Here is an 18,159-nt window from a genome sequence, read left to right on the forward strand (position 1 = left end):
AGCCGCTGATGCTGGGGCAGCCCTTTCCCCCTTAAATGACACCTCCAGCTCACATTCTGGGATTGCTGGGATGCTGCCCACGCAATAACAACAGTCAGGGGCATTTTTTGGCCCCCATGCCCGGGATGATGTCAGCTCTGTCTATGCTACCAGTACTACTGCCTGTCCAGCTTGCCAGCCCCTCATCGCCACCCCCAGACATTAACTCCTGGCCCCCCCATACACCCAGTTGGGTTTGGGGTCCCCTTCAAACTCCCTTTTTTTTGAACCCCTTCTTCATATCATCCCAACTGAGAACTGCAGCCTCCCCCACCCATGGATGTAAGAGCAGCCTGCTCTGCCAACTCCCCCACCTCTTCACCTCATTCCAAACCATAACTGAACAGGTCTCTATAGTCATTTCTCTGTCCCCCATTCCTCACACTGTGCAGCTTGGCACAGAGGGAGGGCCCCACAATTCCGGGGGGGGATATCTGTGCAGCACCAGGTACAATGGGGCCCCCAATCTCGGTCATGGTCTCTAGGGGTTACCCAAATACATGTATTAATACTAATCTGAGTTTGGGATAAATATGTAGAAACAAATACTAATAATACAAACTAATAACTGAAATTCATACATCCCCCTAATTAAAATCTCATCTCTCGGGAGGGATGTGGGGCTGTTCATACAGGGTTCCCTTGCCTGGTGCTGAGATGCCGCTGCCTCTTGGGTGGGGAGTAGGGTGATCATAGTACAGTCAGAAACCCAGTACGCACAGCCCACACCCTGCACGGGACCCAGGATCGGGGCGGTTTGTTGGTAGGAAGCTATTTTGCTCCATCAATCTCTTGACTTTAGCTGGGTCGCCCGCCGGGCGGCTGAGAGAGATCAATCTCGCTCCATCCAACTGTCAGGCTGCATCAGCAGCTCATTGCTCACCCTGTGGGCACACCTGTAATAGAGTTGTCTTGGAGGGCTGAGCACTGCCTGCATCAGGGCGGGTGGGGATTGGGGCAGCCTTGTGCTAGGGCGGCAGTCCTGGGCACCATAGGCCTTTGGCCAAGAGCACCAGCCCTTCGGCACCACCCATCCCAGCAGGGGTTGCCCTAAATGATGTCACCTTTGGAGCTGAGGCACTCCTAGCCAGGCACCAGGACCTTCAGGATCCTTAGGGAGCTCAGCTGGGCAGGGGAGTAATGGCATGGATGGACACAAGAGTCCGGGGAGGCTGCGGATGCTGCTCTGGCTTGGGCCACATGCCCCATTCCCTGTTAAAGGGCAATAAAGGAAAACTGTTAATTAGAAGCTAATGATTCTGATCGGGTGCCAGGTGGCTCCAGGCTCGTTGGTGCAGCTGTAATTACTGCGCCCACGCTGAAGGCTTCCAGGGCTGCTGGGCAGAGGGGACAGGAGCAGAATGGGGACAGGCCATGGCACATTGACCCCACCCCCCCGATTCACAGTGGGACCGACCACCCCTCCCTCCCAGGAGAAATCTCTGTCTTGCCCCTCCTCTCGCTTTCCTTCCCCACCCCAAAAGCCCCTCCCCCCACCAGGTGTGGAAATCTCTCTCCCTCCAACCCCGCATCTTGTCCACTCTCCTTGCCCCACGCCCCTACCACTTGCCAGTGCCCAGCCCCAGCAATGATGGGCCCAGGACAGAGGCAGATCTGTCCTGGCTCCCACACAGGCAGGTTCCCCTCTGGCGGCAGCTTATTAATAAGTGATGGGCAGAGATGGCTCCTGCCTATGTGGTGCCCTGGGAGCAGAGCTGCTTCTCAGACATTCAGCCACAACCCGGCGCCGTCCCTGGGACCCAGCTCAGAATCTTACAAGAGGGCACAGACCATGGAGATATGCAGACCTGTGCTGAGGGCGCCTGGCAAACCAAGGATAGAACCCAGGAGTCCTAACATCCATCCTCCCACTCTAACCACTAGACCCCACTCCGCTCTCACAGCTGGGGATAGAGCCCAGGAGTCCTGACTCCCAACGCCCCCCCGCCCCCCCCAAGCTGGAGACAGGGCTGCAGAGAGGTTTTTGGGGCCCTGGGGCAAAATCTGAAACTGAGGCCCCACAACTCTTCCAACAAAATTACCACTGACGGGGGCCCAGGGAGAGGAGAGGGGTTAGAGGGTGAGCCCACCCTGCATTCACCGCACATTGGCAGCTCCTGTCCTATGGGGCTGGTGGGCTCTGCTCCCCACTCTGAGCCGTGGCACATAGGGTTGCAGCGCATCTCAGGGATGGCCTCCTCAGGCACCCATCCACCCCTCTCTCATGGCAGAGAGGTGGCAGACCAGACCTGAGCAGCACTGCGAACCTATGTGCCACTCATTTGGGGGCCTTCTCAACTGGGGGGTCTGGGGCAAAATCTCTCCCTCTTTGGGCGGCCCTGGCTGTAGATAGAACCCAGGAGTCCTGACCCCCCAGGCCTCCCCTGTTCTAACCACTAGACCCCACATCTGTCCCAGAACTGGTATAGAACCCAGGAGTCCTGACCCCCAGGTCTCCCCTGTTCTAATTACTAGACCCCACTTTCCTCCCAGAGCTGAGAATAGGCTCTCCCCCATTACACCACACCCCCTTCCCATTTACTAACAAAAGCCTCATCGTTATATTTCTTTTTCCTCCATCTTCTAATGAAACGAGAAAAATCCATGTTTCTTTTCCCCCTGAAGCAGTGTTTTTACCCAGGTTGAATCCGTGCTGAGAAAGCCAGCCCTGGAGAGCTTTATCCCACAGATTCCATGGATCTCGGGGGGGGGGGGGGGCTTGGAGACGGAGGGGGCGGTGTCTGTGTAGTGCCCAGCACCACAGGGCCTGATTTCACTCAGGGTCTGTGCGGTGCCTGGCACAACAAGGGCTCTGATCTCTGCTAGGAGGAGGGGAGTTGTGCAGCACCCAGCCCAACAGGGTCCCCAATCTGAGTTGGGGGGTGTCTGTGCAGCTCCCGGCACAACGGAACCCCTAATCTCAGTTAGGGTCCCTCCCCCTTAATTATTATTCCAATTTAACAAACCCTTCCAAAAAGCTGAGGCGCGTGGCAAGATGATAACCCAGAAATCTCTCGTGGCTGCCAATAAAACCTTTATAATGATAATAAAGCAAGAATGGAGATTTCCTCTCCTCCTCTTCCGTTAGCAATCTAAAAATATACCGGCTGGCGCAGAGGGCTGGCTAGCTGGCACTCCTGACTGTCAGTTGCACCGAGCATGGAGTCAGGCCTCCATGGTCCACACAATTACAGGGCTCACCTTTTATCAGTGCTCGCAACTCAAGAGGGCTCCCGAGACTCGGGATAGGTTTTCTTTCCATTCACATCCCCACGCTTTCTCTTGAAAGTGGGACGTAATCGTACCTGGCAGCGTCACATCCCTGGGCCGTCTGTTGCAGGGATGACTGAATTACATTTACCACTTGGTTAGGCACACGAGTTAGCTCTCGGCACACCAATTCGCTAAGCGGCACCACGTGAACTGACACCGGAGGCCAGGATGAGGGGCACAGCTGGCAGTCAAAGCGGCATGGAAGCTCCCCTGTCCACACCCCTGCCTGCCCAGCGGCAGGTGGGCTCAAGGGCTTAAGTTCTGCGGTGATGCAGGTCACACCAGAGACAGACAGACAGACGGGCAGGCACGTGGGGTTTATTTCTGTACAGTGTGCATCATAAAAATAGTGTCCCCGCTGCAGTGTGAAGGGTTTATTAGGCTTCCTTGGGGACAACTCGTGTAACTGGGCCACTCGTGTGAACTGTGGTAGGCCCTATCAAATCCTCACGCCACCCAATCGCAGCAGCCCTGTTTACAGTTACCCCCATAAACCATCAGCAACTACGCAGGTCTGACCCCGGCCAGTAGGAGGCAGTGCTGTGCACACAAACAAAGGTTAGAGAACGAATAGGAGCAGGTCAGCCAGAAAGAGGCACTGAGGTCTGGGGCTCAAGACTGACTGCCAGAGGAGAGCGCCCCTATTGAGCCCCTGCCCTGCTCCCTGCACTACAGCACCCCCTAGTGCTACGCTGGGGCACTGGACCCAGCGCTGACTGTGAGGAGAGAGCATCCCTGCTCTGCTCTACAGTGCCCCCTAGTGCTACCCTGGTGCACTGGGTCCAGCACTGACTGTGAGGTGAGAGCGTCCCTGCCCTGCTTCCGGCAGTGCTGTGGGTCGTGGTCCTTGCCTTGGCCATCTCGCACCCCAGCACTGCTGGGCCTGGCCTCACTTAGCCCGGGGGAGCAAGCAACTGGGGGAGAGGGATAAGCCAAACCCCCATCCTCTTCAACCAGAAATTGTTAATGTTTGTCTTGAAAAGGGTTGCTAAGGTTCAGGATGGCAGCAGCAATTCAGCAGGGAGAGCTAATGCACACGCACGCACACACCCCTCCCCAAGTACACACACCCCTCCCCGAGTATACACACACGCATGACCCCCTCCCCAGGTTCTCTCTCTCACCCCTGCCCCCCGGTACACATACACACACAGATCCCCCGCCCCCGATACAGCGCACATGGCTGTGCTCCAGGCTCTATGCAGAGGGCCCTGCATGAGGCGAGTGCAGGGAGCTGGTTAACATGCAGCTCACAGAGGCCTCATCAAGCTCCTCTCTGCCTCTTCTTTGAGCGGCAGGCGTGGCACGGAGGGGGTGTGGGGTGGGGGTGAGCGATGACACAGCTGCCGTGGGGTGACAGCCGCCCCCATGCACTGCGGGCTGAGCCCCAAGCACACAATTCACGCTTGTCTTTCCTTGGAGGACAGGCCTGATTTTGAGCCCTGGGCTTGGGCTGGATCCGGGGGGAGAGACTCCAACCCAGGGTCCGCAGGACGCTCCTAGCAGGCCTTCAGGCCATGAAATCTGTCATGGTCTCCGCTGTGAGAAGAAGCAACGTTCCAGGGAAACAGGCACTGAGTGGAGACAGAGCTCCCCCACCAGTGTCAGCCACGCCAGGGGGAGCAAAGCAAGGGCTAGAACCCAGGAGTTCTGCCTCTACATCCCACCTCTCTTCCCCCTTCCCCTGCTCTAACCCCAAGCCTGGGGAGGGAACCCAGGAGTCCAGTGTTCTCCCCAGGCTGAGAAGTTCTCTCAGTAGCTGACTCTGGACCAGTGAGCATCGATACTGGAATCCCAGCAACAACTTACAACCCTATTAGGGGGTGGGGAATTTAGTAACAAGCCACTGATCCCACACTGAGTTCCCCGCCCCCCCACATCCAGCACTGACCTGGGAGCAGGGAGGCACCGGGCATGTGCAGACCCCACCCCAGAACAGGGTGGATACCAGCTGGATAGGCAAACTAAGACGCACGTCTGTCTAAGAGGTCTGCTCTATCTCAATCTACCTCAGGATGGATGCAGGGATCCCTGGGGGGAACCCCTGGCTGGGTTATACAGCTCAGGCCAGGCACTCAGAACAGCCTGCCCTGCCTTAACAATCCCCAACGCTAGGAGCCGCAAGCCAAACCCACTCAAACCCTCCCAGCCAAACGGAACAAGCAGGGCCCAGCCGGGAGCCAAATTCACTATTTAAAGGGGTCTTTTGGCTGGGGCAGCCTGAGGGGAAGGGGAAGAAAGGAGCGATTTCTCCCCCTGAAACCCAGGGGGTTTGTCTTGCGAGCGTCCCTTTACATTCCCTGCATGTCGGGTGAGCTAGATGGAAAAAGAGCCAGCAATCAGCAGCGCTGGGTTTTCACATGCACACAGCGCAGGCACAGCAAGAGATGCAGAGAGAAACACAGGGCCTGGCTGCCTCTATATATCTTCATCAGACCAAGACGTGGATTTCTCTAGCACCTTCCACCCTCTCTGCTTCCAAAGCACTCCACAAGCAATATGCAAACCAGACACAGAGATCGCTCAGATGCGGCCGCCTCTGGGGGGTGATGGGGCCATTTGTACAGTGATCTCTCACCAGGGCTCAGATGTAGCTGCCTCTGGGGTGCCATATAGCGGGGGTGCGGGTAGACATGCATTAGACAGCAGCGATGCAGCTGAGTCGGTGACCTGCGTTCTACAGCTGGTTCTGGGTGCATGGTCTAGTGGGTTAGAACAGAGGGGCTGGGAGCCAGGACTCCTGGGTTCTGTTGCTGGATCCTGGGGGCTCTAGTGGGTTAGATGGGGGTGGGGTCTGGACTTCTGCATTCTATCCCCAGCTCTGACAGGGAAATGGGATCAACTGGTTAGAGCAGGGGGCCTGGGAGCCAGGACTCCCAGATCCTATCTGTAGCTCCGGGGCGGGGAGGGAATGGGCTCTACGGGGTTAGAGCAGCGACTCCACATTCATCTACATCCCACCTCTCTTCCCCCTCCCAACCTCGTGTCTCTTCCACATGCTCAACCTCCACCCAATCCCATCAGAGATCAGGTCCCCATGGCCTGATCCCCCCACCCTCCAGCTGGGATGCAGGTGTCTGGATTCCCACCCCCGCTGTAGCCAGACCCAAAGGAAGCGGCAATCATTGCATAATTCAGGCCCATCACGCTGAGCCTTTTCATCTGGTCGTGTGGGCGTGGGGGGAGATCAGGCTGTCACTCCTCCCCAAAGCGTTCAGGCCCAAAGATGAGAGCCCCCATGCCGACTGGGACACAGGAGGCCCCTGGGAGACGAACCTGGTTTAACTGGTCAGTTCCATGTGGTGGGAGCTGGGCTTTGAACCTGAGCTTGATTCTGGGCCCAGATCAGGGGACAGGACTAAGGGACTGGATTAGCAATAAGGGGGCTGTATTACGGGAGTGCCAACTGTGATCTGGGTCCCCTTTACGTCAGGCATTGTACAGCCCCAACCGTGATCGGGTCCCTGTTGTGATGGACACATCCAGCCTGGCACCGCCCCCTCCCCAGCTCTCATTACACCGAGTGAAGGTGCCGGCAGTTTGGATTAAGGGGTAGGGGCCGCTAGCCAAATCCCAGAGCGCCCCACTGACCTGCCATGGGGCCCACGCAGCTTGGCGGTGGCTTTTGTTCACTGCTCGGCTGCCTTCCTCATTCCTCTGTTGCCGATGGGGGGAATCTGCCCCCAGGGACAGAGGGGCTGAGAAAATTACAGGGGCATCACATTTTGTCCATAGTGCTAAAAGGATTAGGGGGCACAGCAGGATTGGGCCAGTTCGGCTCTGCCGGGGTAGGAAGACACACTCAGGGAGCCAGTAATGTGGGGAGCCTGCCATGGATTCCTCCAAAGATCCAGAGATTTGGGGTGCTCCCTGCAATGACCCCTACAGCCCTCCATTGTAACATCCTCCCCCTCACGGCATCTGCCCCCTCCGGCCACTTGCCCCTCCTGACACCCACTATAACACAACACCCGCCTCCCACGGATCTCCCAGCACTTTGCAGGCGGGAATTCAGACTGAAGGGGAAGGGCAGTCCCCATTTCATGCAGGGGGAAACCAAGGCATGGAGAAGGAAGGGACCAGTCCCTCCCCACCAGGTGACAGCAGGAAAGCTGGGGACAGAACCCAGGAGTCCTGACTCCCTATTTAATTTAACCCCCTAGACCCCACAGCCCATTGCCCTTCTTGGAGTCCCAGTTGATGTATTCAGAGGCAGGGATTGGGATTTTGCGCCATGAACTGGATGGGGCTGGGGGGACCTTACTCCCTGATCCCCAGGCTCCTTCCAACTTGAATATGTAATATACCCCTCCTGTCCCTCCCCCACAGTACTATCTTCCCCCTCTTTCCCATCCCTGCCACCTAGCCCCCTTCTCCCATGCCTGTATGAACATGCCCCACCAAAAAACACTGCTGTGCCCAGTCTCATTCCATACACTAAGGGGTCTCCTGAATCAGTGTCACCCATGGAGCCTGGAGCCCAAGTCATCAGCTGGGCTGGACTACTAGTTGTGGGGAGGGGAAATAGTGGCATAGGGAGCACTGGCCCACCCAGAGCCTGGCACATGGGCACTAATGGCCTGAGTGCACAAAAGGGAGACGGGACATCTGGGTTCTATCCCCAGCTCTAAGAGGGGCATGGGGGACTAAGTGGTTACAGCAGGGGGGGCTAATTGGAGTCAGGACTGCAGGGTCCTATCCCCGGCTACCCCTACCTCCATTTCCACCCCACTATGTATTCCCTCTCTAGCTCCATCCCCGCACACCCCATTTTCTCCTGCTGTGGCTCTGAGGCGGGGGAATGAAACCCCTCACCTCTTCCTTGAAGGTGGCCTCTGTTTAAAATCCCATACGGGATTTATGACACATGGTAGCAGTGTTTCCCACAATGACTTTATTATGTAGGATTGGGAGTAAAAAAAAAAAAAGAAGAGACAAAACCCCCTGACATTTCCCGTGAAGAATTGCTCCACTTAGTAAATTAATTTTGACTCAAATAATTATTTGCCTGTGCAAAACCCCCAGCTATTCATCGCCCTGCCATATAATGAAGTAATTGTAGCATTAGAAATTAATAACTTACAACCAGCTGACAGTCTCTCTATTGTTGCAGGGAACAGGTAGGGGGAAAGCAGAGCTGGGGTTTGAAATCTTCACTCTCTGCCTTTGTTCCAGGAGTGAGCAGTTTTGATACTTCAATCCAGATCCCTTTTGTCACAGTATTCGTGTCTTTCCACACTGGTTCGTGGCTTTCTTCCCCCGCCATCCTGGTGGCTTCTCAAGAACCCAGGAGTCCTGACTCCCAAGTCCCTCCTCCAACCACGATGAGAGCTCCCCAGTTCCAGCGCTAGGAATAGAACCCAGGTATCCTGAGCCCCAGCTTTGCAGCTTATCCACTAGACCCCACTGCTTCTAACCAGAGCCATTTTATTCAATGTATACTCCTTTGGTCACAGCTGCATGCAAGGGGTCCTGAGCCCAGCCTGAGGGCAGAGGACCAGCCAATAACATCCCACCCCTGGGGGTGGAGCAGGGATAGGAATGAGGCAGGCAGGCCTTGAAAACCGGTTCCACAGCAGGTGATGAAGTGCCCACCTGCACCACCGACAATCTCAACACCCTTCCACTCCTGCAATTTACTGCTAAGCTTCCCAGGGTCACAATGTCCATCATCTTCTGCAGCACAAAGGGGCAGAATGAAGGGGGGTGTGGGGCCTGCTGGGAGCCACGGTGATGGGCGCAGGGAGCTGATGGGGTTAACAGAGTTATGGGAATGCAAGAGCTTGTGCTAAATGTTGCGCTTCATTAGGAAAGTGATGGAGTTATCATCCACCCCAAGTGCCAAGGGGCTCTTTGGTGCTGAAATGCAGCCGCCTCTGGGGTGGGGCACAGGGGCTGTTTGTACAAGGATCTGTCACCCAGTGCTGAAATGCAGCCGCCTCTGGGGTGGGGCACAGGGGCTGTTTGTACAAGGATCTGTCACCCAGTGCTGAGATGCAGCTGCCTCTGGGGTCAGACACAGGGGCTGCTTATACAGGGATCCCTCACCCAGTGCTGAGATGCAGGGCATGAAGTGGGTATAATACCAGGGTCAGCACTGACTCTGAGGGCCCCCTTGCCCCAAGCCTTGCTCCCTGCAGCCCCCTGGGATCTCTCTGGCCAGAGAGTTTCATAGATAGTAAGGTCAGAAGGGACCATTATGTTCATCTAGTCCGACCTCCTGCACAAAGCAGGCCACTGAATTTCACCCACCCACTCCCGCGAAAAACCTCTCACCTATGTCTGAGCTATTGAAGTCCTCAAATCGTGGTTTAAAGACTTCAAGAAGCAGAGAATCCTGCAGCAAGTGACCCGTGCCCCATGCTACAGAGGAAGGCGAAAAACCTCCAGGGCCTCTTCCAATCTGCCCTGGAGGAAAATTCCTTCCTGACCCCAAATATGGCATTCAGCTAAATCCTGAGCATATGGGCAAGATTCACCAGCCAGATACTACAGAAAATTCTTTCCTGGGTAACTCAGATCCCACCCCATCTAACATCCCATCACAGGCCATTAGGCCTATTTACCATGAATATTTAATTACCAAAACCATGCTATCCCATCATACCATCTCCTCCATAAACTGATCGAGTTTAATCTTAAAGCCAGATAGATCTTTTGCCCCCACTGCTTCCCTTGGAAGACTATTCCAAAACTTCAGTCCTCTGATGGTTAGAAACCTTCGTCTAATTTCAAGTTTAAACTTCCCAATGACCAGTTTATATCCATTTGTTCTTGTGTCCACATTGGTACTGAGCTTAAATAATTCCTCTCCCTCTCCGGTATTTATCCCTTGGATATATTTAGAGAGAGCAATCATATCTCCCCTCAGCCTTCTTTTAGTTAGGCTAAACAAGCCAAGCTTCTTGAGTCTCCTTTCATAAGACAAGTTTTCCATTCCTCGGATCATCCTAGTAGCCCTTCTCTGTACCTGTTCCAGTTTGAATTCATCCTTCTTAAACACGGGAGACCAGAACTGCACACAGTATTCCAGGTGAGGTCTCACCAGTGCCTTGTATAACGGTACTAAAACCTCCTTATCTCTACTGGAAATACCTCTCCTGATGCATCCCAAGACCGCATTAGCTTTTTTCACAGCCATATCACATTGGCGGCTCATAGTCATCCTATGATCAACCAATATTCCAAGGTCCTTTTCCTCCTCCGTTACTTCTAATTGATGCGTACCCAGCTTATAACTAAAATTCTTGTTATTAATCCCTAAATGCATAACCTTACACTTCTCACTATTAAATTTCATCCTATTACTATTACTCCAGTTTACAAGGTCATCCAGATCCTCCTGTATGATATCCCGGTCTCTCTCTAAATTGGCAATACCTCCCAGTTTTGTATCATCCGCAAACTTTATTAGCACACTCCCACTTTTTGTGCCAAGGTCAGTAATAAAAAGATTAAATAAGATTGGTCCCAAAACCGATCCTTGAGGAACTCCACTGGTAACCTCCCTCCAGCCTGACAGTTCACCTTTCAGTAGGACGCGTTGTAGCCTCCCCTTTAACCAATACCTTATCCACCTTTCAATTTTCATATTGGTCCCCATCTTTTCCAATTTAACTAATAATTCCCCATGTGGCACGGTATCAAATGCCTTACTGAAATCTAGGTAAATTAGATCCACTGCATTTCCTTTGTCTAAAAAAAATCTGTTACTTTCTCAAAGAAGGAGATCAGGTTGGTTTGGCACGATCTACCTTTTGTAAAACCATGTTGTATTTTGTCCCATTTACCATTGACTTCAATGTCCTTAACTACCTTCTCCTTCAAAATTTTTTCCAAGACCTTGCTTACTACAGATGTCAAACTAACAGGCCTATAGTTACCCGGATCACTTTTTTTCCCTTTCTTAAAAATAGGAACTATGTTAGCAATTCTCCAATCATACCGTCCAATCCCTGAGTTTACAGATTCATTAAAAATTCTTGCTAATGGGCTTACAATTTCACGTGCCAATTCCTTTAATATTCCATGCCCAGCGTGGGGATGAGCTGCCCCCACCTGGTAAAGTTAGTGGCCCTGGGGTTCTCCAGAGCTGGCCCCTGGCGCTGGGGGGAAGGGGGCGGGCTGGGAGATATTCATGTATTAACAGGCCCAAGCCAGGCCCTGAGTCCTGTTTGCTAGAGCAGGGGTGGGCCAACTTTTTGGCCCGAGGGCCACATCGGCATTATGAAACTCTATGGAGGGCCAGGTAGGGAAGGCTGTGCCTCCCCAAAATGGCCTGGCCCTGCCCCCTATCCGCCCCCTCCCACTTCCCACCCCCTGACTGTCCCCCTCAGAACCCCTGACCACCCCTGCCTCTTGTCCCCTGACCGCCCCCTCCCGGGACCCCCTGCCCCTAACCCCACCGCCCCTTCTCCCTGTCCCCTGACTGCCCCAACCCCTATCTACATCCCCGACCCCTGACAGGCCCCCAGGGCTCCCACGCCTGTCCAACCCACCCTTTTCCCCGTCCCCTGACTGCCCCCCGGAACCCCCTGCCCCTTATCCAACCCGCACCCGTAGCCCGCCCCCTTACCATGCCGCTCAGAGCGGCAGGAGTTTGCAGCCCCACCGCCTGGCCGGAGCAAGTCACGCTACCTGCTGGTGGCGTGTTGAGGCTGCGGGGGAGGGGGAACAGTGGGGGAGGGGCCAGGGGCTAGCCTCCCTGGCCGGGAGCCCAGGGGCCGGGCAGGACGGTCCCGCGAGCCGGATGCGGCCCATGGGGCATAGTTTGCCTACCTCTGTGCTAGAGTGAAATTGACAGCGAAGTGACCCCCTCCCCCGCACATCGATCCCGCCCCAGCACTTCACTGCAAGGCCATTATGGGGGGGAAAGGGGAAGCGTGGAAGTTGATGCAGGAGGAGGGGGAGGAGGAGCGGGAGCTGTTGATCTCTGCACCACATAGTGCCCGTCCTCCCCCCACCTGTGCTCCCCTGCCCAGGGTCTGATGTGGTAACTGGAGCTGTGAGAGATACAGCATTCTAGGGGGTGTCTGGAGGAATGGGGGAACAGTACAACACAGCACAGCTCACCACCACGCACAGCTGTGCTTCCCCACCTTGCACAGCCCTACAGGTGCCCCCCTGGCTCCTATCACCCCCCCCATGCACAACCCTACAGGTGCCCCCCTGGCTCCTATCACCCCCCCCCCCGCCCACGCACAGCCCTACGGGCGCCCCCCTGGCTCCTATCACCCCTCCCCCCACAGCACTACAGGTGCCCCCTCGCTCCTCTTGACCCCCCCTCGCACAGCCCTACAGGCACCTTCTGGCTACTCTCGCCTCCCTCCCCCCAGCCCTACAGACGCTCCCCCCCAGCTTCTATCCCCCCACCCCCTGCACAGCTCTACAGGATCTGCTTCCCTCGGACTCCCACCAGTGCCCTCCACACACAGCCCTGTGCACTCAACTCCCACCTCATGTGTCCCAGCCCTGCATGCTCACGCCCCCGCCCCGCCCAGCTCTGCACATTCCCCCCCACCCGACTCTCCCCTCCCCCGCACAGCCATGGACACGTTATGGGACCCCAGTTTCAGACAGGAAACCTTGGTGCTACCAAAATGCTGCTAATACTGGGGTCCCAGTATGGTGTGCCCATTAGCAGCTGGGGACCCTGGGTCTCCTGTTGCTACCACACACACTCTAGCGGGCAGGCCCCAGCTGAGATAGGGGAGCCGCCCTGTTAAATGCTACCGTAATGCTACTAACAAAGCACATACCATAATGGAGCCTCTAGGTCAGCAGGCAATCTATGGCACGCGTGCTGATTTCCAGTGGCACTCACACTGCCCGGGTCCTGGCCACCGGTCTGGGGGGCTTGGCATTTCAATTTAATTTTATATGAAGCTTCTTAAACATTTTTAAAACCTTATTTACTTTACATACAACAACAGTTTAGTTATATATTAAAGACTTATAGAAAGAGACCTTCTAAAAACGTTAAAATGTATTCCTGGCACGTGAAACCTTCAATTAGAGTGAATAAATGAAGATTCGGCACACCACTTCCGAAAGGTTGCCGACCCCTGGCCTAGGTGCTACTGTAGTGCTGTGAATAAAGTTCACACCATAATGTGGCGTCTAGGCACAACCGTAATGCTACTAATAAAGCACATACCACAATGGGTCTCTCATGCTACTAATAAAGCAGATGCCATAACAGGGCCCAAATTTCGGTCAGCGAGGCTCCATGTGCAGAGACTGAGGAGCATGGCCCTAACGGCGAGGGGCTGGGCTCCGCCCTGGTGGGAGAGGCGTTGCTGGCATCACTCCGGCAGCGGAGGCGGAGGGCTGCCGCCAAACGGAAGCCTAAGGGGTATAATTAAGCATGGAAGGCTGACGAGTGGGCGCAATCAGGGCTCCGGCTGCACCGGCATGCTCGGCATAATGCAGAGACAGCTCTAATCACCACGATCATGGAGCGCCAGGAGCCAGCTCCTGACCTCGCCCAGCTACAGGGACCCACAGAGATACAGCCACTGGCAGGGGGAGAAGGCAATGGGTTTGTTCCCCTCTAGGGGACACCAGCTCTGATCCAGCCCCAGCGTGGAAGGACTGGGACCAGGGACCTTTCCCTTCCAGGAGACACTGACTCAGTATGAGCTGCAGGAGATAGTATGGGAATGAGTTTCATTGTTGATTGGGGCCCCTTTGTGAGATGAGTTTGCCAGGTCTCAGACCAGCTCCTACCAGGACTCCAGCCCCCACCACACAGAATTCCAAGGCAAACATCTGCTTGGTCGACAGCCTCCGTCAGCAGCTGAATGGACCTCAGAGGTCAAGTCTCCCTCTGCTCCCTCCTGGTGGGGGTGGGGGGGCGCTGCGTGCTGGGGTAATGTCACCTGCCACTGCCCTCCACCCTGGCACACAGAAACAAGGCTGAGAAAGTTTGTGTGAATGAAATCCACAGGGCATTTACACACATACATTCAGAGACAGACCTCCCACAGCTATATGCACAGTTTACACACACAGCTACACACATGCACAGACCTGTACACACACATTTTTATACAATCTATCGGATTGTTATACACACAGCAAACTACACCCCCCTTGTGTATTATGCACATGCAGCCCCACATCCAGAAGTGCACACCAAACCTACTGTATTATGCACATGTGCACACCAGCTACCATGACCCTCTAGGCCCTAGACCAGCCCCACAGCTGGTCTCCAGTGACCCCTACTGTCTGGGTGAGGCAAAGTGCGCCTGCCTCCCGGCCCAACCCAGCATCAGGCTATGGGGGCTGGAGAGAAGCCAGGACCCTTGTGCCAAGGTGGTGAGGCTGTGCAATGCCACTGGGGTGGTAGGGTGGAAGAGATCCATGAACCCAGCCCGCAGTACTGGGGCAGGGAGGGGGCTGTGGAGATGGGTTCAGGATCAGGGCCTGTTGGCCTTTCTGCAGCATTACTAGGAGGACCTAGTGCTCATTTCACCCATCTTCTTCCACATGCCCCACCCCTCCTCCATCAATCCCCCCCCACCCTCCCGAACTCCTCCACCATCGATCTACCCATCCCTCCCCCATACTCTCACCCCATTCTGTCCATTCCCCTCCAGCCCTCTATCCACTCCTTCTATCCATTCATCATTCCCGCAGGCCCCTGCCTCTCCCCAATTCCCAGAGCGAGCAACACAGCAGGACTCTCCAATCAAAGACCTCAGATTCCCCTGCTGCAGCTGAAAATGTGAAACTGGTTCATCGGGAGATTTTCTCATTAATTAAAAAGTGACTCCAGGCTTTTTGCAGATACTTTTCTCTTCATTAAGGATTCCGGCTCAATTGCGGGGCACTGGGAAGGACAGGGCCCAGCAGCCCGGGTGCACAGGTGCATGGGCATGCATCTGAGTATGGAAGCGCACTAGTGGGCATGCTTGCTAGCACACAGTCCTGTATATGCCTTGTGTCCAGGTGTGCCAAGGGCACACACAACCCTGGTGCAAAGGTGTGCACGGAGACATCCAGATGCCTTGCCCCACTGGCATGCACACATTCTTGTGCTCAGGGCTGCTCGCACAGCTGGGGTCACAGGCTGACACATGTAAAGCACAACTGTGTGTGGAGGGGTGTGTTTGGGCTGGTGTATCTAGGAGGGTAGGTGTGGGTGCCCCCATGCAGCCCCCCCATCCTCTGCAGATCCTGGAAGCCCGCTCAGGCGTAAGGGCAGCATGAGGGGGGCAGCTGTGCAAATGACATCCCCATCAGCCCGATCACTGACCTCCCTTCACACCCCCCTACATGACGCCCGGGGCCTGCAGACTACTGGCACGTGCAGCGCCCGCTCAGAATGCTGTACCCCTCGCCACCTCTGAGCTAAGGAGCCAGCTGGGCTGAGACGCTAACTCATCTCGTGGCTAAGCAGGATTGGGTCAGGCTAGTAACAGGGTACACCCCGCACCCGCCCACTAGAGTGCAGCAGGGAGCAGGGTGAACTAGGCTAGGGCACCTGGGGCCTGGAGGGCATGACTCCCATGAGCCAGCCAAGCTCCCGGCCCAGGGATGGGAGCAGATGCCCCCTAGTGGGGAATAGTCCCATGTTCACTCCCCACCACCCTGAGCCAGCCAGGCAGACACCTCGGAGCCAGAGTGAAGCCAGCGCCACCTGGAAGGGAAGGGCCCATCTCTGTCCATCCATCCTCCTGCAGGCCAGTGCAGCTAATGTGAGCAGCCAGGTGGGCTGGGAGAGGAGCAGGGCGGGGCTCCTGCTCAGCGCACAGTGGCAGGGGGACTGCGGTACAGGAGATGGGGCCAGGGCTAACCCATTGTGAGTTGGAGGGGACCGAAGATGAGACGCTAACATGCTCCCTCGCCAGCCTGGGCGGCTGGATGCCAGGCAGTTGGGTGGTGCCCCTCCCCCCAGCCTGGCTTGATCCAGCTGCACCTGCCCAGCTCATGTTCCCAACCACGTGGCAGATGTCCAGGTCAGGGGAGCAAGGGCACAGCCCCTGAGGGAGACAGCGCCAAGGTCAGGCGTGAAGCATGAGGGAGCAGCTCCTCAATGGGCCTTTCATCTCCAGGGGGCGCTGGTCCTGATAAAACCCCAGGGCCTGCTCTAAACATCTGACCCCTCCCAGAGCTGGGGCTAGAAGCCAGGTGTCCTGACTCACAGCCTCCCCCAACCCACTAGACCCCACTCCTCTCCCAGAGCTGGGGCTAGAGCCCAGGTGTCCTGGCTCCCTCCTTCCATCAGCAGTGCCATGTGCCTGGTTGCAGGGAGCTCTCCAGGATCCGTGTGAGATGAGACAGGCAGCTCCGTGCCACCAGGTTAGCTGTCGGCCCATGTTAGCCTGGCGGGGTTGTGACGAGGAGGCTGACGGGAGGAGAGTGTGCTGGAGCCCCCGCAGGGGCCAAGCAGTCGTTCCTGACACGCTGGGCACTCCCTCAGCCAGCATGGCTGCTCCCCACTGCCACACAGCATTAGCTGACATGCCCAGGCCCAACACATGCCATGGGGCAATCGCAGAGACAAGGGTGCCCTTGTTACAGTGCCAACACTGACAACCAGGTCCCCACTCCTTCCCCTACCAGGCAGCTGCAGTCAGCAGAGGAGGGAACAGGTGTCCTGTGCCCCCGTAACCACTAGACCCCGCCCCCCTCCCAGAGCTGGGGATAGAACCCAGGTGTTCTGCGGCTCGGACGGTCTCTCACTGGGAATCTGTGCAGAGCCCAGCACAATGGGGCTGCTCCTTCAGTCAGGGCCTGTTGCCGCTACTGTAAACACACCTAGCAATGCGCAGCCTCTGGCACAGACAACCCCATGACCCCGAACCAGCCTGCCCTGCCTTGGGGCTAATCGGAACCGCTGCCCCCTAGAGGGGAAAGGCCCAGGCCCCTGTCCCTAATACGTGCAGTCTATCCCCATAGCAGTCCCTTTGGACACACACAGATGTTGGTAGAGAATCATCTCCCGCCCAGCATCCCAGATTTTAGTAAGTACCGAGCGCCTTCTTCCACCCACAGCTGTTAACACATAAATATTAACAAGAATGAAAGCGACCGATGAGCTGCCTGCAGCCTACATGACACACACCATTGGTAATGGGAGACAGCTGCCCCGGGGCAGCGTAAACAACTGGCTGCAAGTCTGGCCTCTCCCTGAAGGGGGTGCTGCAGAGAGCGGGGCAGAAACACTGGCTGTGAGGGGAGCTCCTGCTTACTCCAGAGCGGTGTGCATGCATGCAGGGGCGTGTGCGCAGCGCAGGAGAGTGTGCGTGTGTTCGGCTGCAGAGCACGTGGGGGGAGCAGTGGTACAGAATGAGGTGTGTATGCTGCTGCTCAGCATCTGTCCTGAAACAAACTCATCTGTTGATGGTGCAATACACAGATTGGGTCAACAGAGGGCGCTATGTATTTCATCAAATACATGGAATTGGGCTTCCTGGGCCCATTCCGCCCAGTATACATGCCCCCTCCAGATCAGACCCCTGGGCCCATCCAGCCCAGTACCCCCCAGTCCCTGCTGCCCCAGATCAGACCCCTGGGCCCATCCAGCCCGGTACCCCCCGGTCCCTGCTGCCCCAGATCAGACCCCTGGGCCCATCCAGCCCGGTATTGTCCTTACCCCCCATTCTCAGGATTACACTCATGGGCCTATCTCCCTCCCCATGCTCCCCTCTAGACCACACTCTCCCACGAGCAACACAGCCTTGGCCAGAGGCGTGGGGGATCTGGGGACGGTGCCAAGGGGAGGGCTCCAGCCCCTGAGTGCTGCCCTGGGGACAGCTGTCCACACAGAAGCAGCATGGAACTCCCAGCAATCCCCGCCTCCAGCGGAGACTTCGCTTTGCCACCCTGATGTGTCGG

General features: G+C 56.1%; 1 protein-coding gene across 20 annotated transcripts in view; it reads right to left on the bottom strand.

Annotated features, from left to right (window-relative positions):
• NRXN2 (neurexin 2) overlaps positions 1-18,159 on the bottom strand; it is a 249,736-nt gene that overhangs the window by 51,150 nt on the left and 180,427 nt on the right. The gene's annotated exons all lie outside the window — the stretch shown is intronic.

The sequence above is a fragment of the Lepidochelys olivacea genome, assembly GCF_965140295.1.
Source record: "Lepidochelys olivacea isolate rLepOli2 genome assembly, chromosome: 7".
NCBI classification, from domain to species: Eukaryota; Metazoa; Chordata; order Testudines; family Cheloniidae; genus Lepidochelys; species Lepidochelys olivacea.